General features: G+C 38.9%; 1 protein-coding gene and 1 long non-coding RNA gene across 4 annotated transcripts in view; one reads left to right on the forward strand and one right to left on the reverse strand.

Annotated features, from left to right (window-relative positions):
* Nucleotides 1–727: 727 nt before the first annotated feature.
* On the reverse strand, nt 728–24,069 carry LOC118229853. Of its 3 annotated transcripts, XR_004765745.1 has the most exons (6): nt 23,685–24,069; nt 22,773–22,832; nt 20,184–20,293; nt 18,789–18,969; nt 1,565–1,752; nt 728–1,448 (listed from the first exon to the last, which is right to left on the reverse strand). It is a non-coding gene; the product is annotated as an uncharacterized LOC118229853 (long non-coding RNA). The 3 variants fall into 3 exon arrangements; XR_004765746.1 differs by lacking the exons at nt 728–1,448; nt 1,565–1,752 and having other exon boundaries at nt 18,277–18,935; nt 23,685–24,065; XR_004765744.1 differs by lacking the exons at nt 728–1,448; nt 1,565–1,752; nt 18,789–18,969 and having other exon boundaries at nt 19,940–20,293; nt 23,685–24,065.
* The window catches only part of LOC118229847, a 77,278-nt gene continuing 57,361 nt past the window's right edge, over nt 5,110–25,026 (forward strand). The window contains exon 1 of the mRNA XM_035422310.1: nt 5,110–8,392. The gene's annotated coding sequence lies outside the window, so the exon portion shown is untranslated. The remainder of the gene's footprint in view (nt 8,393–25,026) is intronic.

Below are 25,026 nucleotides of genomic sequence, written 5' to 3' on the forward strand. Positions count from 1 at the left end.
GGTTGCTAGGGTGTTCCAGGTGGTTGCTAGGGTGTTCTAAGTGGTTGCTAGGGTGTTCTAAAGGGTTGCTAGGTGGTTGCTAGGGTGTTCCAGGTGGTTCTAGGTGGTTGCTAGGTGGTTGCTAGGGTGTTCCAGGTGGTTCCTAGAGCATTCCAGGTGGTTGCTTTACTTTTGCTAGGTGGTTGCTAGGGTGTTCCAAGTGGTTCCTAGCGTGTTGCTAGGGTTTTCCAGGTGGTTGCTAGGGTGTGACAAGGTGGTTGCTATGGAGTCCTGGATGTTTGCTAGGGTGTTGCTAGGTGGTTTCTATGGTGTAGTAGATGGTTACTAGGGTGTTGCTAGGTGCTTGCTATGGACTACAAGATGGTTGCAAGGATGTTGCTAGGTGGTTGCTATGGAGTCCTAGATGGTTGTGTTTAGCAGCTTGAAGAAACATTAGGACATGGGTCCATGGGTTTGAATTATAGTATTCATAATATTTACCTTGTTTTCCAACAATTTAAAATGGGTTATCTGATGTTTTCATAGGCACCAATGGCTTCAATTAGGGTTTAGGGCTCAAACCATGGATAAACTAGGCTTAGGGTTAGGGAAACGGTAAGTCTGAAAGTTGAGGCAAGTTTACGGTATTTAGCTGCTTGATTAAAGGTAAGGAAATGGGTTTGTTAATGATTTTGAATGAACCAAAAAAAAATCTCCAGTAGCATGTGTAACATTGACCAAAGGTATGTATGTACAATATGTATTTCACATGCAGAATTTATTGTATGCAGCAGATATACAATTACTTGCACATGTACTGAATTTCAGTTCAGAAGCAAGTACAAACATGTTTTCTGGAGAAAAATGCTTTCTGTAGTTCTCAGCAGCAGTGTTGTACATTAATTTCAATGTGTTCCATGAGGCAATTCAAAATATTTTGTATTTTGTCATTTTGATATCAATACTTTTGAGTAACTTGGCATTTTTGTACATTGAAAACATGCTTTTTATTAGTTTAAACATATACTTAACCGCAACATAGAAAGTGTTATTTCTGTTTAAATGCTCAACATGAATTTTTATTTGACTCAGGAGAGATGAATATCCTCCCCCTATACATTTCCCTTCTATCATGTCAGCGAAAGACTGTGGAAACTCGTTGACAATCTTGACAGAAATTATGAGGCACTGCGACCACGAAGGGTTGGCCTCAAACTTTCTCATTTTGTCCACCAAGACCCAAACCACTTGCCTTCTATCTGCTGGTGAGGACATTATCCCACTTTCAGTGGCAGTACAAATACCTGGTGGCACTTTCTCCAAGGGTACCTGGAACGTTTCTGGCCATTTCTGCTTTACTGGTGGCCGTATGGAATGTGATTGTGAAGGGCTACTGGATCTCAAGGAGCTTGACAGTGATGAACCGCTTTCTGGGGACTGGAGTAGGGGGGTAGCACAACTTATGGCATCTGGCAATGAAAACAAAAATCTATCATTATGAATATTGACTAAAATTATGCCATAATTCATTTAGATAAAACAATAAGCTTTTTAATTTGATAGTGAAGTAGTAAATATACAGTACCTGCTCATTTCCATGCATTTAAATGTTTTCTGCACTGGATTGGTCGATTAACCTCTGCAATTTCCTGTTCTCTTATGTACTGCAAGTCATCTTTGCTTTCCACTCCCTGGTGTAAGATCATTTCTTCTGGCACACTTGGCAGGACAGAAATGACTGCGTCCTTGATGCTCTCACTTATATCAGACATTCTGAAGGAAAGGAGTGGCTATTAGAGACAGACCAAACATGTTGTACACAGGCAAAGGGTAATAGTCAAGCAGGCTTGCATGTTCGAGGCAGAAATAATTTGAAATGGGGTTCTCTGAGCCCATCTTTAGGCAGTAAATCCCCTGATCAAAAAGGAAATCAGACTGGCATTTCTCTGTGACAAAGTAAACACAACTGTTGCAAACAAGAATCAGTTCTATCTTGCCAAAGACTAGTCCCTCATCATTCTTCTCAAAGACAACACACGTGGCTTTTTTTGTAGCTTGTGCCTTTAACGGTGACATTGTGTACAGCCACAGAGCTACGTAGTTGGAGGCCTAAATAATCAACAGATCACAAATTCTTGAAGTTGTGTAATTTGCGAGCACACTGTTTAAAATTTGTGTGTGTTTACTCTCAAACCTAAGGGTCCAAGAGCGAATAAGAGGCCCAAAGCAAAGTATCAGTTCAGGATAGTCACGTATATGATGATTGTAACCCACCTAAAGGGTCACTTAGCAGTATCCCTTTTCCAGTTTCAAACATGTATTTTTATGATTAATATTATTATTATTATTGTTATTATTATTTCTTAGTATCTATTCTCAGTACATTAATTATATTTTCTTATTTTATTCCTACTAAGACTATCAAACGAGCTTCCCTGTCCATAAGAATTAGGCGGTGAAAATAACTACAATGCGCTCTGACGCGTGACTAGATGACACACTCGCTCGCAATAACGCATTAGCTATGACACAGCCTCGTTATTTCTTATTATACTTTCTCAGTAAGTTAAATTAATTATATTTTCTTATTGTATTTTCTTATATGTATGAGCTTTCGTGCAGGTTACCCGCGCTAACTATTGGTTGATTCAGTTCTCCAACAGCAATCCTTCTCTCATGTTATCACGACAAAGCTAGATAACATGGCTTAAAATGATTCATGTTCGAAGTGTTTTATCTGCTTTTTTACTGTCTGGTTAGCTTGCTACGATGACGCGTGACAAGATGACACTCACTTTCAATCACGCCTTGGCTATTTACAAAACATCATATAGTAGCTAATATCATTATCTCAGATAAAAAAAACTAATGTGTGACCACCATTTTATTTTGGCTGGTTATTTATTTGAGAATACAGCGATGTCCTCTGGAAATGTAGATCCTACGCTGCTTATGTGCTCACTTCCAGTTCATAAAGGCTTGCTAGCTTGCTAAAGTGAACCAAATGTTAGCTAGCTCGCTCGTTTGATAATGAGGATAGATAAACATAGTGGTCGTATAAACGCATTTAATTAAAAACTTTCACTAAATCTACATACCTTTATTGCCGCAACCGAATCTGTGCAGACAAGTCTTGCAGTGGAGAATATTGGATGAGGCACGAGTAACAAACGTCTTATTAGAGAAGTAGCGCGTCAGCTGCTGCAGTTCACACTTGTATTAGAGCTCCCTCTACTGGATAATTGTAGTAAATAGCAATTACAACGTTCAAGCAGACAAGTACAGATAAATAATCGTTTTTTTTTGTTTATTATATAATATATATTAATATATTATAGATATATCGGTCAGGCTCTAGTACATAATCTGCAGAAATGGGTGCTTTTACTGAAGTTTTCACTAAAGCCACTCTGTGATCCCATATTATCTCCAGCTATGGCACACAATGTACCTCGGATGCATTTGCTTCTCTTTTCTTTAGCTTTCGGCAGTCTGTAAAAAGATAGCTCCGATTTCTTGTTGACTGTGCATGGACCACTGTTTCTTTGGTAAGTTGTAAGGATCACTGTCGAGTCCAACTGCCCTTGATTTAAGCAGATAATCGTTTGTTTTACTCCCGGTTTTGCAGTTCTCTCTACTAAAGGCAGCCAAGTCCCGACTGAGGGGGCGTATTCCGGTGGGAAAGTGACGTCAATGCATAGCCTCTATAACACCTCTAGTGTCTGCAGCAAGGATGTCACATTCCTATGCTAAATGGCTGAAAGGGTTCCCAGGGAGGGACAAGACCATTTGTCTCCGGCCCGCCACTTAACTCAATCTTTTGATATGTATGACCGCAAACTGTATATCCAGACACCACACCGCGTGATCAGCAGAGACTTACTTGGCGCACTGCCCGAATGTTCTGAGTTTGTCTCTCCCTTGCGTATTGTAATAAACATCAAATTCTCTGAGACGACGTCGTCAGCGTGTTCTTCATCGTCCTGCATTTGACTCCATAGAGAAGGGCAAAATAATCCTAACACTATGTAATAAGGAGGCAATGTAAAAAAGCAATATACCTTTTTGGTGGCAGTGTAGTATACTTCCATTCCATGCAGCGGAATGGAAGGAACCATACTAAAGGTCACAGATTCGATTCCTGGGTAGGACACTGCCATTGTACATCCAGTTATATAAATGGATGCAATACTTCACTGTGGAAATAACAGTAAAAATATGTCAAGCATATGGTAGCAGGCTGTATTTCTATTATATTACAATGGTTCACAGTAAAAATGCAATGTTTTACATTTCAGCCTTTTACAATTTCATACCATCGCCATTTTACAGACCTTTACTGTAAAATTCATATATTTTTGTAAAATATTTGGCAGCGTACAGTGCAATTACAACAGGCTAGCATGGTGACCTATGGAAAAAGCAGACACCTTGAAAAGCCATAAAACTTAGCCTACTCACACATGGGAAGGGCATCGATGAGCCTCACGTTATGCAAAATCCTCGAAACTCTTGAAGTTCAGCTCTAAAACTATGATGGTATTGACAGAAAGTAAAGCCAGTCTGTCTCTCATGCCCATTGCTGCTCCGCAGGTATATCTTTATTCAATTTAATTTAGAAAGTTAGCACTCTGCTGTTGAGACTGTGACAGGCAGGGTCATGAACAACAGCAGCCAGTTGCACTAGCTAGGCTGTATGTAAAATCAAACACAGGCTAGTTATAACTACTAAATGAAGGTTTAAACTAGGGCTGGCCAACCCTGTCCTATACTTTTTCACTCCAAGCCTAACAAAATATATCTCATGTAACAGCTAGGGTTGGGTCGGTTTCCGGTTTTGCCGGTCCGGTGTATGAGCTTAAACCGGTTTGATTTTATGCGAACCAACCGGCATGTGTCATAAGACATTCTGGCAAATTAAAAAGTAGCCTACGTCAGCAACCTGTACCGAAGGCGCTAAATCCAACATGTATTGCATTAGTAATAAGAAATATGGCAACGTGATTAACATAATATTATGTTTGTTTATAAGCCACTAATGTCTGAGTGGGAAACAAAAAAAGAAAAAAGATTGATAGGCACAATTTAGTGCCTGGTCGCGATCGCCATCATAGACGTCAGAAGGAAATGTCACTGACAAAAATTTTAAAAGTTCGCTCTCTTTGCAGTGGTTTGGGCTGGAAACAAGCTGTAAGAGCAAATAAGCCCCCAAAGTGAAGCACAACACTGCCTACAGATCGTAGATGAGATCGCTGTGAGGTTGCTTTCTGTAGAGGATTTCAGCTGCATGCTTCCAAATTCCTGAAAATGCTACAGCGGTGGCTTATAAGTGCATGCTGCCGTATGAGTGCTCTGTGCCAGGGCGATCGCGACCACAGCATTTATTTTGCCTTTTTGTACAGCCATTTCCGTGGATAAAATCGCATTTATTATTATTTTCTGTTAAAAACATTTAATTTATACCCAGAGAGATAACCAACTACTTGCAAGTTAGTATTAGTAAATGCCTACACATGTCATCTATCGCATTTCAGGCTGGAAAATAAACCGTTAAACCAGAGAAAATGCTGAGTTGTCTTAGAATCTTTATCGCAACAGAATGGATCAAGGCTGGCAGAGTCCGCATTGCAACGAAGGCTGTAAGGAAACGTTAACTACGTCACATAACAGCTGTTTTAGAATGTCATTGCGTCACCTGGATCATTTTTGCTGCCCGGATAAAAATTGGCGTGGCAGTTCCACTAGGGAGCGGCTGAGTCACGTGCGACACCTAGTGGTATAATTCGGTATTACCGGTCCGGTCCGGCATTTGGCTTAATATCGAACCGGTTTGAAAATTTCTACATCGGCCCAACCCTAGCAACAGCTAGATGTCTCGTTAAGCTTCTAATTCCTAGAACTAAGTGCGCAAATTTAAGGTTGGAATAAAAATTTACAGGATGTTAACTCGGCAGGATGAGGTTTGGGCATCCCTGTTATAGATTACTTAATGCAGGACAGCCCAACCCTGTTCCTGGAGATCTACTGTCCTGTTGAGATTCACTCCGACCCTAATAAAACACAACGTATTCAACAGCGAGAGCTTGTTGAGCTGCTAATTAGTAGAACCAAGGGTGCCAAATTAGGGTTGAAATGAAAACCTACAGCATGGCAGAATTCCAGGAACAGGGTCGGGCAGCCCTGCTTTACACTAACAGTAGCCTACTAAACCAAAATGGGTTGCACAAACATACAAACTAGCTTTTACACGGAATAGTAAGCTACTAAACGCTACAAGTACCCCTAAGTAGGAGTAAATAAAACAAAACCATGGACCATTTTGTTTGAAGGAGGCTAGCTAAACAACCATAATCGTTATTTTGAAATTTTGTAGCCATTCGGTTGTCACGAGGAGACATTCAAATTAATTGTAACCGCTAGTCGAAACCTTCTCCAAAAAAGTTTTACTTCATGTGGGCTACATTCCATGTGTTTCCATGCAGTTTCATAATTTTAAAAGCATGTTCAAAATCTACTAACTACAGGCATACCCATAATGGCTCTAAAAACCAAAACGGCGCTAAAATTATTTCACAAACGTTATCACAAACTTACATATAACCAGTGCAACACAGTCCAGGGCAGGTACAGAATGACAGCAGGGGAGGCCATTTATTTAATGTTGTGGTCAGACGTTTTACCATAGTTGAGACAAGACTGCTTTTTTGAAAATCCATCCACGCATAAGGCATTTAGATTCGCTTTGTTATGGCTAGAACTACTCTTTCGTCTCACCTTCACGTAGCTAGTACCATAGACTGTAGCCGACATAAAAATGTTACCGCCAAAACTAAGAGCTGCACACCCGATCATCACATAGTAAAAAGACACGTGACAACAAGACGCATATCTCCCAGCAACCTCTCTGCATATCTGAAAAGACAAGACTTCTGCCAAAATAAAGTACCACAAATATAAATTACGTTTTTGCAATACATTTGCTATTATGAAATTAAAAAGTTCTTTACCATGAATGTGATTTTTTAAAGAAAGGGTAGGCTATATAAAACACAAATGATTTGTATATGTAGTCGTTCATACGTCATGCGCCAAATCCACGCTTGGCTGAGACAGGTAGTTTACAAACTCCATACCTTTTCGATTCAATAGCCTAATGGGCAAAAACACATTTCTCTACAGTGCAGCAGTACAGTGGAATAATCTGCCCACAAATCTGAAATAGAGTGTTCAACAGAGCACGTTTAAAGTTGGCCTTAAAGAAATCGTCACAAAGTACCATGTAGCAATTTCAATTTTAACCTTTATGACCAAGAAAGAATGAGCATGTTCACATAGCTGCCCCACCGCCTGCTAATTATACGTTGATTGTATTGTCTTCGCTTGCATTCTTGTTTTTATCAGGTAGTGTGTTAAGTGTTATACCCTACTAGAGGACCACAACGGAAATAAGCCTTCGGGCTTTATTGAGTTTTCATCCTCTGTGATTTTTAATGTAGGCTATGTAATGACTGCAGTGCAATGTTTTTTTAATAATCAAATTCATTCACCCTCCCCTGTACAGTGCTTTGTGTTGGCCAGTGGAAAGGTTTGAGCACCTCTAGTAGGAATATTTCATATTACCTTTTTTTTCCCCCACAGACGCAACGAGAAAGAACCCCGAGTCAAGGGCCGCCACGTAGAGGGCTACATAATTCGCTGGCTGAATTACTCAAGCGACCGAGGAGGTGGACGAAGGAATAGGGAGCTTTGTCGTAATCAGAATAAATAAATAAATATTAATCAACTTAACCAGCAGATATAATAAACATTGTTATTTCATCTTTCTTATTGTCATTATTGGTATTATAGTTTCTTAACAATACACAAATACATTTCTTGATGCTTACTCTTGACTGCGGTTTCCTGTTGCAATTTCATAGGCGAAGACAGTTAAGATATAAGCAGAATCACTTTCCCCCGATGTTAAGTACGAGCAGTGTGAAATCGGATAGTCTACTTAAGCTAGTAAACCTACATAAAATCTTAGTGAGATATTTACATCAATCATCAATGGCATCTGTATATAAAGAGGTTTATTATTGTGTTTTGTTAAGGGCAGTTAGGGTGATATTCAGCTTTAATGAAAAAGCAATAGACTACCAATATAACAGACCTAATTCTAGAACTCTAAAATTAGCCAATCACAACCAAGAAAAATCGTGTGGCTGTGAGTCGTTTGCCAGAGCCGGGCCAGACGTCATAACGGCTCTGGCCCGACTGCAGAAACCAACTATAGGCCGGTTGTGCGACGAGTCGGTGAACAGATCAGGCCCAGTGTAGAACCGGCTCTCCTTGGCTATCTGGGAAGAAACATTGTGAAGGAATTCACACAGAAGAATGCAAGGAGGAAAGGGCGTTTTGGTCATTGTTAAAGGTAAGTATATATTTAATTCTATTAGGGATATGTATTAATCATGGAATCAAATTAACTCGGGGTAAGATGTTGGCCTAGCCGTAGGCCTATTTGTAGGTCTGTTCTCTGTGCTGGTTTGTGCATGGATGTGTGTAGCTGTGTGGGCGGGCGCACACGCGCGCACACACACACGCACACTCCTGAGTGTTGGCATTCTGAGCAAAGAGGCAGCGCGGTGTAGCTGATATAGATGTATATACCATATATTAAAAAATCGGGCCCCGATTTTGCGTTACGCCACTGACTAGTATTAAATACAAGAATAATATTTTGAAATTTGGACTACTAAACATAAGATCCCTTAATTCTAAGGCAGCTCTTGTGAATGAACCAATTATGGTCTTAATGTATTCTCTCACTGAAACATGGCTGAAAGTGGATGAGAAATTTTCTTTAAATGATTCCTCTCCACCAGGCTTCATAGTCAATTACTCCATCTTTGTCAAAGAGGGGGTGGTGTTGCTACAAAATCCTTATTCATGCATTTACAAAACCTGATTAGGAATTTGATTCCTTAGAAGTGGTATTTATGAACCTCTCTCAGCCTGATCATGGTAGGAACGGCCTTTTCTCTCACCCCATTGTCTTGGTGACTGTCTACAGGCCCATACACTAGCTTTGTTCATGACTTTGCAGAATTTCTCTCACTTAGATATAAGCTATGACAAAGTGGTGTTGGTTATGTGAAAATTCCATGCATATCTAAAACCTATGGTTTTAGCAAAAAGCCTATGGTACGCACTCAACCTCCTCCTCTGGAACTTTCTCACCCATTTGCCCCAGGAACAGAAGCCTGAGAAGCCATTAATAATTGGTGACTCCACAGCCCAAGATGTGAGTTTTTAAACCAGCAATAGTAGTCAATAGTCAATAGTAGAGCAACTGACATCTAGGCAAATCTGAAAGTGCTGGCTAAGGGTATATGTCAATTTTCCAAAATTGTTATTCACGCCGGCACTAACGACATCCGTATGAGGCAATCAGTGGTCACAAAAGCTAATTTTTTGAGTTTGTGTTCTTGATGCCAAAGACTATGTCTTAGTCAGGTGCAGTGATTTAGGGTTTCAGTTGACGCATTTGCCTCTGCGGTACAGGTTCCGCTGTCCAGAGGGAAATGCTTGCAGGATTCTGACAGTAGGGGGAAGCAGTGTGTAATTTTTCCTCATAAGGACAGCTTCCATAATTCTGCATTGTATGTGACGTCACGCCGCATTGCATTTCAGGGTGATTCGCTATCTTAAGATGAATTCTTAGCAAGATAACATTAGTATTTGGGAAAAATAAAGCCATAATACCAGGTATTGGGCTGGTATCAGCATAGAAGACATCTGAAAATTTTTATGGATCCAGTAACTCTCGTTATATAATTGCAACATAAAACCCATGTAAAATGTCAAACTCGTTTTTGGTGATTTTTCAGAAGACATATTTTGACAGTTTATTTTTCACAATGTCATAAATGCTACTCAAATAACATATACATGTTATACATGTCATATAGATGTTATGTCCTAAAATGTTAAGCTGCCTAAAAGTCAGAAGTCACACAACGATACCCTTCCCCCCAATGATAATGATTACATGCCAAGGGAAGCAGCTAATTTTACACCGTATTTAAAGGAAACAACATATTTTCATATATATATATATAAAGTGGCCAGTGAGTGTATGTATGTATATATATATATACACACACACACACACACACACACACACACAAGTCAGCGATTTATATATTATTATTTGATTATATATATATATATAGCATTTATGCCATTATGTATGAAAAATAAATTGGCAAACTGTTTTCTGAAAAATCGAATAGCTCTAATTACACTAATAACTCATTTGCGAAACAAAAGAAACCTGCTTGGTGCAGAGTAAATGGATATCTCCAAAATAAATTTAGTGAAGATGATTTCACTTGCTTTCTTGCAAATCTTTGAGCAAATAGAACAAAAAATGTTTCTATGGGTTTTTACACAAATATGTGGTCGTTTAACATTAGAAAGGCAGTGTTTTTTTTCTACTTCCGGTTACTTTCTGCTCCCATAGAAATCTGAACTCATGCATATTAGGGAACAACAGGCTATGTTGCTAAATTAATTTCTTGAAATAAAGTACACAGCTGAATCAATTCCAATGGTTTGTATTTCTAAATTATAGCGCTTTTCCTTCTAGGCGATAAGTGATTTATTACCAGTACAAAATCATTGCACACATGAAAACACATTTGAGTATTAGGACAGGGGGTGCAAAGCCAGTTAAGGGAGCCCCTATTATCCGATTATTTTAGAAAAATTGCTGTGACCCAGATGCAGATGCAGGTCTGTATCGGCATATCACACTTGTTACAGAAATCTAGCTCATAGATTATGACCATAGCAATTGTTAGAACATCACATGTAGACCTCACCGGCTATAGGTTAGATTTTCTACATACCAAAATGCTAAACTTTTCATTTCAATAATTTGGGCAATTAAAAATTAAAACAATTTTACTGTATAGCTACTGGTCACAGAGCAGAGAGAGTCGGTAACAATTCCATGCACAGTTTTTTGAATATCTCATTTTCTCAGAAAACATTTAGCCTGTGAAACTTTACTTCAAACAGCTCTGGCATGTCCGTAATCTCCCATTTCAGTTGTTCATAACTTAATCGTGTTAGATAATTTATGCTGGATTTTTATTACCATTACTGTAAATTACTGTAGCCTACATCAAAACCTCCATGTAGTCTACTGTTGTAAGACAATCTACAATTTAGAAAGTATCTGGTAGCACTGCTTTGGAATACAGCTTCTTTAATTTTGGTGAGGCAAGATAGCCTATATTGTTTGTATTACAGCAACTTGGCATCATTTTGATATCAACACTTAATGGCAGGCATAGATTTTGCCCGTTTCAATGAGTGAGTTATAGACAGTGCTTTGTATGTGTGAGTAACTTGACATTTTTGTATGTTGAAATTAAGATATAATTTCTTTTTGCAAAGTATTTGAGAAAGTGAGAACAGTAATGCATATAAATATCAAATATGCACACAGCATAGGCAGAGGCAGAGCGAGATTTTGGGGTGGACAAGTTGAGGACATGATTTGTGATGAACAGTGGAGCGGACCTGGGTGTAAAAACGCAAAGTAACCCTTTAAGAAATGGTTGCGGATTATGGGTATCATTGTGTGAATTTGTACATTCTGATGAACGTGTACCGTTTAGCACTTTTGCTTTGCTATACATGTAAAACAATGGTTGTGTTGTGACAAAGTGGTGTAAGTAAAAAAGAGGCTTGCACCATCTCGAAAAGCAACAGAAATGACCCGTGTATGGGCATGTAGGTGACATGATCACAGACTATAATGCAAAGACAAGATGAGTTTCTTTATTGAACTGTATAAAATAGACGGTAATGACTCATTTAAATAATTGTTGAAGTAACGTGTGAAATTGCATTGGAAAACTGTTGTATAAATGTACTTTTCTCACATTCAGTACTAGTAGTTATAATTATGAATGAGTCATGTTTTTAAATGTAATGGTTTTAATGGGGTGTTACAGACAATTAATACGTAGAAATTGTTTGTATGTGGGTAGATAGAGAACACGGTGAGGTAACAAATGTAGGAATGGGGCGTTCGCTGATAAGAACGTTTTCTACAGTTGCCTTGAAGAAATATAGTTAGTAGAAACGCCAGTGGTCAGCCGGTGTAATTTAAAAAAAAAATCAATACATTTACTGTCATGAAATGCATATGGCTGGCCATGAGTGACTTTTGGAAACATATGCATTGAAGATTCTGATATTTTGGTAAGTGCAAAATCAATAGTTCAAAAGCAATAGACAATTACTTGTTAGCAAATAAGTGTAAGAAAATGTTAGTTTAAGATGAACAGATCTGCCTGAGGGCAAGGCGGGATTCGATCGTCCAACCTTGCACTTCCCAGTCAATAACATTGACAGTATCCCACCGTGATGCAAAGGGGTGAATTTCTTGGTCAAATGTGTCCATGGTTTTAAAGAAGACAGGTCAGTAAGCACAGCTGAGCTCCAGTTATATCCATATGGCCTGGCGATATTGTAGACTGTTAACTGAACATGTAGATGGTATGTCATAATGCAGTCTATATGTTCGGTGAACGGCGGGCGGGTGGTGCAAAAGTAATGGTTGTGAAGTAAAAGACGATTACTAGTGAGCAAATAAGCACGTGTAAGAAATTTGCTTCAGGTGGGATTTGACCCTTTGACTCAACGATCCATAAACCGCAACATTACCACTGAGCCACAAACTGACTAGCTGAAGAGATTGACAATTTTCTTGGGGAAAAAGATGTCAATTTTGCGTGTGTATGTGACATTTTGATTGGCTGCTGTAGGTGAAGGATTGGCTGGTGTACATAAAATTCTTTACGTATTCTTTGTGGGCAAGGAGCATTTCTGGCAGGAAATGCAAAATCCACTTTTGGGGCTTTATTGTGGGGACATGTGAAGTTGTTGAAATGGGGTCAGAATATACCGAAATTAATGTTTTTAAGGGCTGATAGTCTGTGGCTGTTGTGGTTATTTCGGTGGGGATCCCTGAAAAGTGCCAAAAGTGCCAAACTCTCTGGGCATGCTCCCCAAAGGTGTAACTAAAGCCGCGTTTCCACCAAAATTACCCGGAACTTTCAGTCCCAGGAACTACTTTACCAGGAACTAAAAGGTTCCTTCAGCCAATGGTTGTCTGCGTTTCCACCGGGGTCTAAAGTACCGCGAAGATTAGGCAAATTAGCCCACTGACGTTGTCGTCGGTCCATCTGTCATATGATTTCTTCTGTAACCCTATACTACCACCGAAGTAGCCTACATTATTTTCTAATAACCGGGACAGCCCGGAGGGGTTTATTCCACTTATATACAACGGGTTACCAACAATGACTATATATGGTTACTTTTGTATTTATTGATTTTCATATATCCTCTCAAACACATTCATTAACAGCAGAAAACATGCACACGTTGTAAACAATTTGCTGTTTTATTACTTTCTCGTCGTCAATTCCATATAGGCTAATCGCAAAATGACAAGAATAGAACGAAAACTCGGACTTGCGTGAAAATGTAAATTAGTAGTGGTACAGCCACCGTTTGCTTTCCTTCGAAGTTACTGCTAGCCGAGCAGCGAAGTGTGCCCTCCAGATGCGAACCATGCACCATAAATGAGTCCATAGTCTTCCTGGTCTTTTCGTGGAATTGAAAAATGGCAGTAAAATTGAGTAAAATTACGGCAGTCTGAAAAAGCTAAAGGGAAGATTACTAGAATTAACCTGTTATTTTACCCGGATAAAAAGTGCGGAAGGTGATTTCCAGTTTGCTTGTACTGTATCACCAATGTTAATTATGCAGAACTACCGCATACCTCACATAACTGTATCAAACGTTTTGAGTCAATTACAACGGGCTAACAAAGAAAATCCGGAAGAAAATATTCAGCAACCGAATCCGTTTGAATGTTTTGGTAGCCTACGTAATATGCTGTCCCAGCACGAATGCTTAGCATTTTATAAAACGAATACTAAAGCAAGAAAAGAACAGAAGAGCACACGTTATAATTCCAAGACGTTGACAGGCTATAACCAAAAGTAGGCTACTGCGCCGCATAACATACAAGTTTGATTTGAAGTTATTATGAAAATAAATTGGTTTGCCGCTGCATATTTTCAAACATGGCGGGTAATGGCGGAAAATAAATACAACACAAATGCTACGAGTACTCGACCAATCAGAAATGTTCAGCGCTGCAAGCTCCACCCAAAAGGTTCCTGTACTTTCGGAAAGTACTACCCCCCGAGCAGGAACGTTTTGGGGGGTAAAACAAAGCCCCCAGAACTAAATTTAGACCCTAGTTCCTGCGGTGGAAACGCACTGAGTTCCTCAAAAGGTTCCTAGTTCCGGGGTATAGTTCCTGCGGTGGAAACGCGGCTTTAGCTGGATGGCATACCTGCCATCCCAATCTGTCCTCGTATTAACACTCACTACAGAGTTCCAAACTACCTCCAAATAACATCAGAACGGTTCATCAAATTTCATGAAATGGGTTTCTATGGCTGAGAAACCATACACAAGCCTAAGATCACCACGTGCAATGCCAAGCGTTGGCTGGAGGGGTGTTAAGCACACCACCATTGAACTCTGGAGCAGTGGAAATGTGTTCTCTGGAGTGATGCATAACACTTCACTATCTGGCCCAGGTATGTATTTTTGTTACATGCACTGTCCCATACTGAGAACACGTTCTCTTTTATGAGCTTTGACTATTGCAGGTGAGATCTCTAATTCATTCATTGCCTGTGGATTTTTGGAAAACAATAAATGTTCCCAGGTTGTATGCCATTAAATGCTTTACGAGATATCACCACGTGTACTTAATCGAAAATAAATTGCATGCATGGATTACTGCATGTTCAGAAACTTTGCAGCTATTACTGGCAAAATTACAACTTCCCTTGCAACCTTCCCATTTCTGTTCCACCAGACACCCTTTAATATTTAAGATCAAAGCTACAGATGACATTGGGGGGTTTAACAACCTATTTGCATATAGTGGAGGCATGGAACGTGCATTGTAAACCACGCATGAGGTGTTGACCTCCCACTGTGTTATAGCGTCAAACTGCGCCAGCTTGGAGCCCGGATAATTGCTCTACATTCCTAAAGACAGCTAGCGAGCACTCATTTTTAGCTGCAACCGCAGCTCTGTAGCTCTGTCTGTCGGTCAGTCGGTCGGTCCACAAAAAGTGTCCCACCCCGTAGCGGTCACAGTTTTCGCCCCAGGAGTCTGAAATTTGGCATGGACGTTGGTCATGACCGAAGATAGAGCTGAGTAACGTTCAAGGCCGATTGACCAAGAGGGGATGTGGCGATGGGTGTGGCCTATCACAAAAAAGCACATAACTCCTGAATGGATTCACAGATCTGCACAAGATTTTCTGGAAAGGTTGGTCATGAGCCAGAGAAGAGGTCACGTGTTTGTGTGAGGGTGCGTGGCGATGGGCGTGGCCTATCACAAAAAGGCACATAACTCCTGAATGTATATACACATTTGCACAAGATTTTGTGGAAAGGTTGGTCATGAGCCAAAGAAGAGGTCACGTGTTTGTGTGAGGGTGTATGAGGGGGCGTGGCGATGGGCATGGCCTATCACAAAAAGGCGCATAACTCCTGAATGGATATACAGATTTGCACAAGAGTTTGTGGAAAGGTTAGTCATGAACCAAAGAAGAGGTCACGTGTTCATGTTAGGGTGTGTGTGTGGATGCATGCATACTAGGGGTGTGCAGAGACATCATTATCTGTATCTGTTCAACCAACAAAACTATCTGTATTCGGATACAAGACAGGAAGTTGGCGGGGTTTATACAGGAAGTCAAGTTAAATCCCCCCCCCCTTTAACTGGGGGGGGGGACATTGAACAATCAGAAACTGAATATATAAATGGAAAGATTCTGTTTTGCATTGGAAATAGAAACTATTTACAGTAAAGATATATAGAAAAATGAATATCATTGGAATTTAAGAAGGGAATAATCTTAAATTCCAATGATGCTGCGTTTGCGTTTCTTAATGTGGTAGGGAAACGTGAATGCCCACTTTACAACACTAATTACATAACAGTACATGAACTTTTTCGCCTGTTTTATTTTATTCTCCTACTGAACTAAGTTTGGATAGACTGCAAACCATCTGATGTCAACTGTTAGCCTACCATGAAATCTGGACTGGATTTCATGTTCATTTGATAGCCAAGACCTATGGCTGATACATACAGCATGTTACATCTTAAACTGATGAATATTGACTGAAATACAAAACGTTTCGTAAAATATTTTGACTGGATTTTTTTAAATGGAGGAAATTAACACATACAGCTGAAACTTACAGGTTCTAAGCTTCATTTTGATGTATAGGTTGCGGGGGTTTGAAAGAAATCCAGCTGCCACACCAGGCTTTTGTCTCGCTAGCTCCCGCAGTGGTGTGTCAGCCGGAGTTCCAGATACAGCTAGCAGCCGTGCGTAACATCCCTCTGTCTGTCTCTCTCTCGTTAGACTTCCGGTGTAAACCACACCCACTTCCCGTCTTCTATCCAAATACAGATACAGATAATGATGTCTCTGCACACCCCTAGTGCTGGTGCACCTAAATGAAAATTAGGTGCACCAGGGAAACCAATGTAAAAAGTTAGTCTGGAGCCCTGCCATGGCACAACACCAAGAATTTGGCACTTGTCAGGGCCCTTGGCCATTAAAAGCATTCATTTCTGTACGTTGAAACCGCATCATAACTAGAGCCCGAACGGTATCGGTTTGGCCGATATATCGGCCATTATTTGACTTTTTTGAGGACATTGGGATCGGCAGTTATGCAGCCGATGTCTCCCGATTTTTAAATAAGTATAATAAACAAAACATTGATTATTTATCTGCACTTGTCTGTTCAAACGTTATAATTGCTATTTACTAGAATTATCCAGTAGAGGGAGCTCTAATACAAGTGTGAACTGCAGCAGCTGACGCGCTACTTCTGTAATAAGATGCGTCACCCGTGCCTCATCCAATATTCTCCATTGCAAGACTTGTCTGCACAGATTTGACTGCCGCAATAAAGGTATGTATATTTAGTAAAAGTTTAAAATTAAATGCATTCATACAACCACTATGTTTATCAATCCTCATTATCAAGCGAGCGAGCTAGCTAACATTGGTTCACTTTAGCAAGCTAGCTGGCTAGCAAGCCTTTATGAAGTGGCAGTGAGCGCACAAGCAGCATAGGATCTACATTTCCAGAGGACATCCCTGTATTCTCAAATAAATAACCAGCCAAAATAAAATGGTGATTGAATGAATCACACATTTGTTTTTTTTATCTGAGATAATGATATTAGCTACTATATGATGCTGTGTCAATAGCCAACGCGTTATTGCAAGCGAGTGTGTCATCTAGTCACGCGTCATCGTAGCAAGCTAACCAGACAGTAAAAACGCCGATAAAACACTTCTAACATGGATCATTTTAAGCCATGTTTATCTAGCTTTGTCGTGATAACATGAGAGAAGGATTGCTGTTGGAGAAGTGAATCAACCAACACTTAGCGCGGGTAACCTGCACGAAAGCGCATTGTAGTTTTTTTCACCACCAAATTCTTATGGACAAGCCTCACGTTACGTATTTCATCCAATCAATTTAGTTTCATCTAACGTTACACTTGATTCACTCATTAGCTCGCTAGATAAAGTCTTACTCTTTGAGATCATGTAGTAGGAATAAAATAAGAAAATATAATTCATTTACTGAGAATAGATACTAAGAAATAATAAATTAATAACAATAATAATATTCATAAAAATACATGTTTGAAACTGGAAAATGTATTTTTTTTTATAGATGGCTGGAAAAGAAAGGAACATGGAGTTATTTTTAAGTCACACCACTTGAATATGGTGTTTATATATATACACATTTAATTTACTTTAATATCATCATTTACATTTTTTTATCTATCAAAAAGTTCTTTGATAGACCTAGCTGACATCATTTTCTGGAGTAAAACAGAAGCGAATAGAACAGTATCACTGATACCGTCTGTCTCCATCTACTGAACATAGATGAGATTTCATCATTGCTATGTAAGTATTACTGCTCAAAATAGTTCGGTTATATACGTTATTTTTGAAACTGAGTATCTTTAAATAGTTAACTGAGTTAGCGGTGTTATATAATGTGGATATTTCACACTATAATGTAAGCGTTAGATGGTAGTGTAATAGATTTTGTGAACATGTAACAGTGATGACGTGAGAGTTGGAACATTGCCAAAACGTGGTGGACAGTTGAAAATTGTTTTCATGTCGTCCCATCCCCATACGAGAGTACAGAGTATATATGCTTCCTTTCTTGAATGAAATCACTCGGTGTATAACCAACCAATCACTTAAGTAGACCGTAGTTAGTGGTTGCTTAGTTTTAAATGTATTTAGAATCTAAATTATGCTATATTGACGGTTGGCCTAGAGTTAACCTACCCAACTAGTTTAACTCACACGCTGTTTTTTTTTCATGAGCTAAACCCCTTTTTGTGTATTAGCAAAACACATTTTAACCTCAATGTATATACATCAAAAGATCTTCATTGGTGTATGTATCAAAATACCTTTTAAAAGAAATAGTATCAATTCCCCAAACATCAATATCAATCAACAGAGCAATAAAAGTAACTTCAACCAATGAAACAGTGATTCCATTTTTTTCAGTCCAATGAAGGGAATGAAAATATACAGTCTATTAAATGTGTCCTTCAGTGTTCTGGCAATGATCAGTCCTACCAGGATTTCAGATGAAAGCAACAGTTCAGATCTTTCAGAATCGTCCCATCAATTAGCTTGGCTCGCCACAACTGCTGAACTCTACCACCACTGTAGTAGCGCAGAGAAGCAGCAGAAGAAATCCACTTTCCTCCAAAGATGTCGAATCTAACACAAACAGGGAGAAAGGAAAAGACCCGGCCTGAATAGGCCAAAAAGCGGATTACATATTCACTCTTTGTGCATTTACATATAGTTGTGATCATAAACTGCTCCAATTACACATTTATGTGATTCATTTCTTTGTGCGTCTCATTACTCTTCATTAAATTAACCATACACATGGCTAAATACTTTTTTATAAACATCACCGTATTAATTAGTTGCTCTGACCCATAATTTACTTTCCCTTTTATTTTTACTGCTAGCGCACTTGCCAAATACACACAGGCGGAGCGCCAAATTACAACGCACTGGTTCAACACGTCACGTTCAGAAATGTCCAAGAACCCTTAAACGCGAATTGGCGTTTTCTTTGAAGTTACAATCTCGAAGATTTCCGTTTCGTTCTCTTTGGCGGTACCAAAGGCGAAAAGCAGTAATTGCAAGTGTGTTTTTGGACCTCACTTCCCAGAGATCCAACCGGATCCAACCAGTTTCGCCTGTGTGACGTCAGTCAGTTGGCACCTGGGCCACGCCAACTATCCCTACTAACAAAATGTGGTTGTGGCGACGTACTATCAACATCATCTATTGGTCTCGTAACGTCCGCGTTACGTCTCAATTTACGTAGTATTACCGTAAAAACGTAAGACCAGCACCCCGTCGCTGCGACGTCGCAAAACAACGTTGTGGATACGTAACAGTTACGTCCTTACAACTTTACGTTTGACAATGTAATAGAATAACCTTACCCCGAAGTTGTGATTACGTCGCCAGGCAGTCATCCGTCGTAACGTTATAGATTTACGTCGCCGACACGTTGTTTAAACTTCTTTATTACGTTATTTACCTTTCCACAACGTTGCGGATTGGTCACTTACTTACTAAACCCTGACCATACATTTTCATCTCCATTCTATCCTACCAATGAAATGCCATTGCTTCTGTAATTCTTCAAAATTTAAGATACTTTAAGTGCAGCAATAAAAAATGTACACATAAAGCCCAAATAGAATAGAAAGCCTTTATTGTCATTGTATAGAATACCATTGAGATCAGGTTCAAGTTACATTTCTAGGTAGGCAATATGTGCAAGCATAATTATGGTACAGAAGATGAGACAAACTAGATACAAAAACAAAAAGGGTGAAGGGTTTCAGGACAGTAATAACCATAGACCAATGATTTCAACGTTAATAGTGTTGAGTATTTTTGTCTTTTTCAAGCGGTGAACTACATTTAAGTTAGGATCACCTTGGATCAACTTGGAATACAGTCACTCTTGTCTCAGGCATGTCTTGAGTGGGGAAGGCTGGACCTCGGGTTCTTCACTGGGGCAACAGTCATAAGGCCATGTGTGGGAGCTGAAAGGATATGAAATTGGACCAAGTAAGAAAAATACATTGAGTAACACACGCAGCAGGCTAAAATCGTAATTGTGTTTTGACAACGACAAACGGTCAATGAGCAAAGAGCTGTTTCCATATAGGGTAAATGTCCCTATTAAGCCCACCAAGTCCGCTTTTCAGACATTTTTTAATGTATACTGCCCCAATTTAAGTGAGAACATTTTAGTTAAAATGAAAGTCTAATCTCCATTTGAAGTGCCAATAATTCGTTTATACCAAATTCTAATGTTTTTATTGTTTAATTTGTCAAAATATGTCAAAAGTCTGGCATGGGCTTAATGGGAACCTAACGTACCCTTTAAGCCCATGGGTGTTCCAAATAAGCCCACTTCATGATTTGTTGATAAATAAATATACATTTAAAAAATCTTAATACAAACTTCTATTCAAATCTGTAATCTCTTAGCTCTCAATAGCTATTTTCATTTTGTCTCCACTCCTATCCTATGGCCTGCAAATGGCATTTGAAATAGGCACGACCAGCCTTTTTGCTGTGTTGTCAACACAGAAAAAGCTAAACTTACAATATGTCTTCTTTGGAATGTAGCCAAAAAAACTATTTACGAACAAAATCAAAACTATAGTGGAAATTGCTCTTCAATACTTCATCTTTCAATACGTGTTGTCATTTTGTCTGTTTATCTATCCTATCATGTGCTGTTGGCATTTGAAATTGGCCAAAATTTCTGGTCCAGCCAGCTGGTTGAAAGTGCAGGTGTTATGAAAATTTCTGAAGACCGACTGACTGAACGAAAAACAATTTCAGGTTCAATACTAATGTTCTAAGGATAGTAATGAGTCAATTTCAGGATTTACAATTAAACAATAACTTTAATTTATTTTCAAATGTTAATCACATTTAGGATAGTAGTTTGAAAACATAGTAAAAACACATTTTAGAACCATTCAGTTCAGTAACATTAAAACACAGTTCATTATGAGGAGACAGTCATAACATCTTGAAGCTCATGTATCATTAGCCTATAACTTAAACAAAATAAACAAAAAAGATTTCAACGTTTCTGCAATTTCTACTTTCTCCTAGACTAAACGTAGGCCTATGCTCTTTGAGGTGATTGTATCGTTTTAGTAAGGCTATCATTTGCTCCATGCTCCATCTTAGTAGTGTAACATAACATAGGTTATAGGGTGGTCTAAGCTTGATTTTATTGGTTTGTTTCAATCTTTTGCCCACGTTGTGGTTGTCTTTGTCTTACGCTAACAAGTCTTTCATGGCTTTCATCTTGTTTTTGTACAGATTTTCAATGACCTCATGATTGCGCAAATAGAATGGTCCAGGTCCCTACAGCCCTGCTTTGCAGAGGATGAACTTGCGCTTCTATCATGCGTGGACATGAACTGTAGTTCTTTTGTGTTTTAGTCATCTTAAACTAAAACTCATCTGAAAAGTAAAGATTAAAAAATTATTGCTTATGTTAAGACACAGGCCTATCCAGAATGAATTGACCTATGCAATATCACTGACATTTAAATATGGGTATTAATTATCTGAATTATGAAGCTGATTCATCAGGTGAGGTCAAAATTAGGGAGGGAAATGGTTCAAAGGTGAAAAGGGAGAAAATCCCCACTGAAACACAGTAAAGTGGGCTTAATGGGAACAGATGGGCTTAAAGGGAACATCAGTGAATTCATGGTTAAAAGACAGAATATTTTATTCTACTCGCATGACATTAAAAAAAACAACTATATGAAATAAATCTATATATGGTGCACTAACATAATATGAAAAGTATAAATTGATCATGCAGAGAAGTAATTAGCTATACTCATTTACATCCACCCCAGACAGTGTGATTTGTTTTGCTAGAGTCCCCTTTAAGCCCACCAGGCAAAAATGTTAATTAAAAAAATAAATAAAGATTAACACACACATTTATTGTCTATTTAACAATATAATAATATAAACTGCATACAAAAATATAAACTATACATGCTTATCATGCTTTATGTCATTGCAATGAACCGTACTATGTAGCTACTGTATTAGTGCAGCATGTGGTCTGTTTTCTAGCGTGCTAAAACTCATATTTTGATTTCAAAAGAAACAATATTTCTTATTCAGGTAATATTCTAACATATGCCTCATTCAAAACACTAATCACTTAAATTTCAATAACAAATGAGTACTTACCAAAAACAGGAGTAGAAATATACAAAAAATGTTATTTTCTGAGGGTACCAAAATCACCTAAGTTTTTTTTTGCAACTTCTGGGATCAGCAGGCACATGTCACACGTGCTTCGATAACTCAATAAAAAGTGTAATTTATGTAACAAGCAGCTTCATTTGAAAAAACATCACACAGCAAAAAATGATGTTTTTTTTATTTTTTATTTGACTCAGAAGTTGCAAGTGGGCTTATATGGTATGTGGGCTTAATCGGGACGTTTACCCTAATATCCATAACTACCTTCATTCTGATCTTGTGCTCTAGTTTCCATTTGAGCTGTTGGGCCAAATGTAGAGAACTCTGCAAAAGAAAATCAATTTAAGTCAGTATTTGGTGAAAATACAGAGAAATACTCTTGATTAATATTGATTACACAATGCACTGGCGCGAAGCCAAAGCCTATTTATTTAATTTTTTAAGGCCACGATTACACCAGGTATAGAGAAATAATGCTAGAGTTGAGTTTTTGTATTTCTAATGGAAATAATGCTTAGCTAAATGCTTTTAAAAGAGCGCAAAAATAGCTTTCAAAAGAGGCGCCAACAATGCTAGCTTGAAAAGGCTTGCTAGCTCCAGTTTGTCAAACACCAAAAACCAAATGAAGACCACAACTATTTTATATCATATTTATGATGCATATTTTAACCAACATGTTAATATCTCATTAGGACGTGGACAAGGTGAATTACAGCTTTCAAAAGAGGCGCTGGCAACAACGCTACCTAAAAGGACAAACAAAGGTGCTTTACGGACAGCCGTTTATACATGTCGAATTAGCTCAATTGTTAGCTAACTAAACAGGCCATCGCCGAGATCAGCTAGGTAATGTTAGCTGGTCTTACATTACATTTGCACTGGGCTATTAGCGTTAAATACTCAAAGTAGCAAATATGTTATCTAACAGAACACTAACTCAAATTAGCCCCAAACAGACGCCATTTCACCTACTAACTTAAAGCATTAGCAACATTAAGCTAGAACTGCAAACATGCATGCTGAAAGTAGGACTCCATCATTACATTGCAAATACTACTAACTGAAAATGTCTCCAATGCATTCAGTTCTTCTTGTTAGTTTTTACGGCGGTTGGCATCCAGTATTGTTGCATTAATACATTCAGTTAAAAATATAAAGGCGTAATGAAACGCTTACCTGCTCTTGAACGCCGCCAGATTTTCCCACGGAGAATTTGAAATCACAACGACCTTCTTCCAAGATCACGTCACAGCAACATGCGCATGTGATTGGATATACCGTCTTCTTGTTTTACAGCGGGTGGTACACAGCTTATTGGTGAATTACCGCCACTTTCTGCTCCGGAGTGTGTATCAGACAATAGATTTACACTCAAAAATCCCTTCACCCTAAGCTATATTTTATTCTCCATGCTTTACACCGAGTCCTACTATATAAAATCCCTATCCATGTCAGCCACCCTAGAACCCTATACCTGCTTATGCATCATATCCTATATTTAAAAATAAATAAAAATTTAGTTTTCTCCGGCTTGACATCTTTACACAGAAATCAGACTCGGCTCTGCTCCACCTATACCCCAGGTTAATGCTCTGTGTAAAGACGGCTTTATTCCGATCATTATAATATATTGATGAACTTGATGGCAATGTAAATAACGGTAACGCCAATTCAGATCAATGATTCGCAACGAGACGAAACTGTTTTAGAATGTTGCAGAGAAAATTGCAGCGGTGTGAACTGGTTAGTTGCAGAGCGTCTGAAGCCGTTGCCTGGTCTCAAAAGACCCACCTTGTCAAATCGGCAAGTGCAGATAGAACGTTTACATTCAGACGTCTTGGAATTTTGCAAGTTGCATACAGTCTCGTTACGAATCATTGATCTGAACTGACCTTTAGTTAGCTACATTGCAACGTTGCAACAAGGTAGCATTGCATTCGAGAGACGTTTTGCGAGGTCAGTACCAGTCGGTAGCGTTAGCTAGCGTTTTTTTCTAATTGTTAGCTGACATTAGATTGTGTTAATTACATTAGCTATCTAGCTAACGCAACGTTACCTGAAATGAGAGATGGCTACTGTGCGCAACTCTGTCTAAACTAATGTTGCCTTTCTTGACATGATCCGGTAGCTAGCGTTAGCTGTGCAAATAGCTAGAAGTGTGAACTGCAGCAGCTGACGCGCTACTTCTGTAATAAGGTGTGTCACCCGTGCCTCATCCAATATTCTCCATTGCAAGACTTGTCTGCACAGATTTGACTGCCGCAATAAAGGTATGTATATTTAGTAAAAGTTTAAAATTAAATGCGTTCATACAACCACTATGTTTATCAATCCTCATTATCAAGCGAGCGAGCTAGCTAACATTGGTTCACTTTAGCAAGCTAGCTGGCTAGCAAGCCTTTATGAAGTGGCAGTGAGCGCACAAGCAGCATAGGATCTACATTTCCAGAGGACATCCCTGTATTCTCAAATAAATAACCAGCCAAAATAAAATGGTGATTGAATGAATCACACATTT

This window comes from Anguilla anguilla, chromosome 6 (assembly GCF_013347855.1).
Source record: "Anguilla anguilla isolate fAngAng1 chromosome 6, fAngAng1.pri, whole genome shotgun sequence".
Taxonomy (NCBI): domain Eukaryota; kingdom Metazoa; phylum Chordata; class Actinopteri; order Anguilliformes; family Anguillidae; genus Anguilla; species Anguilla anguilla.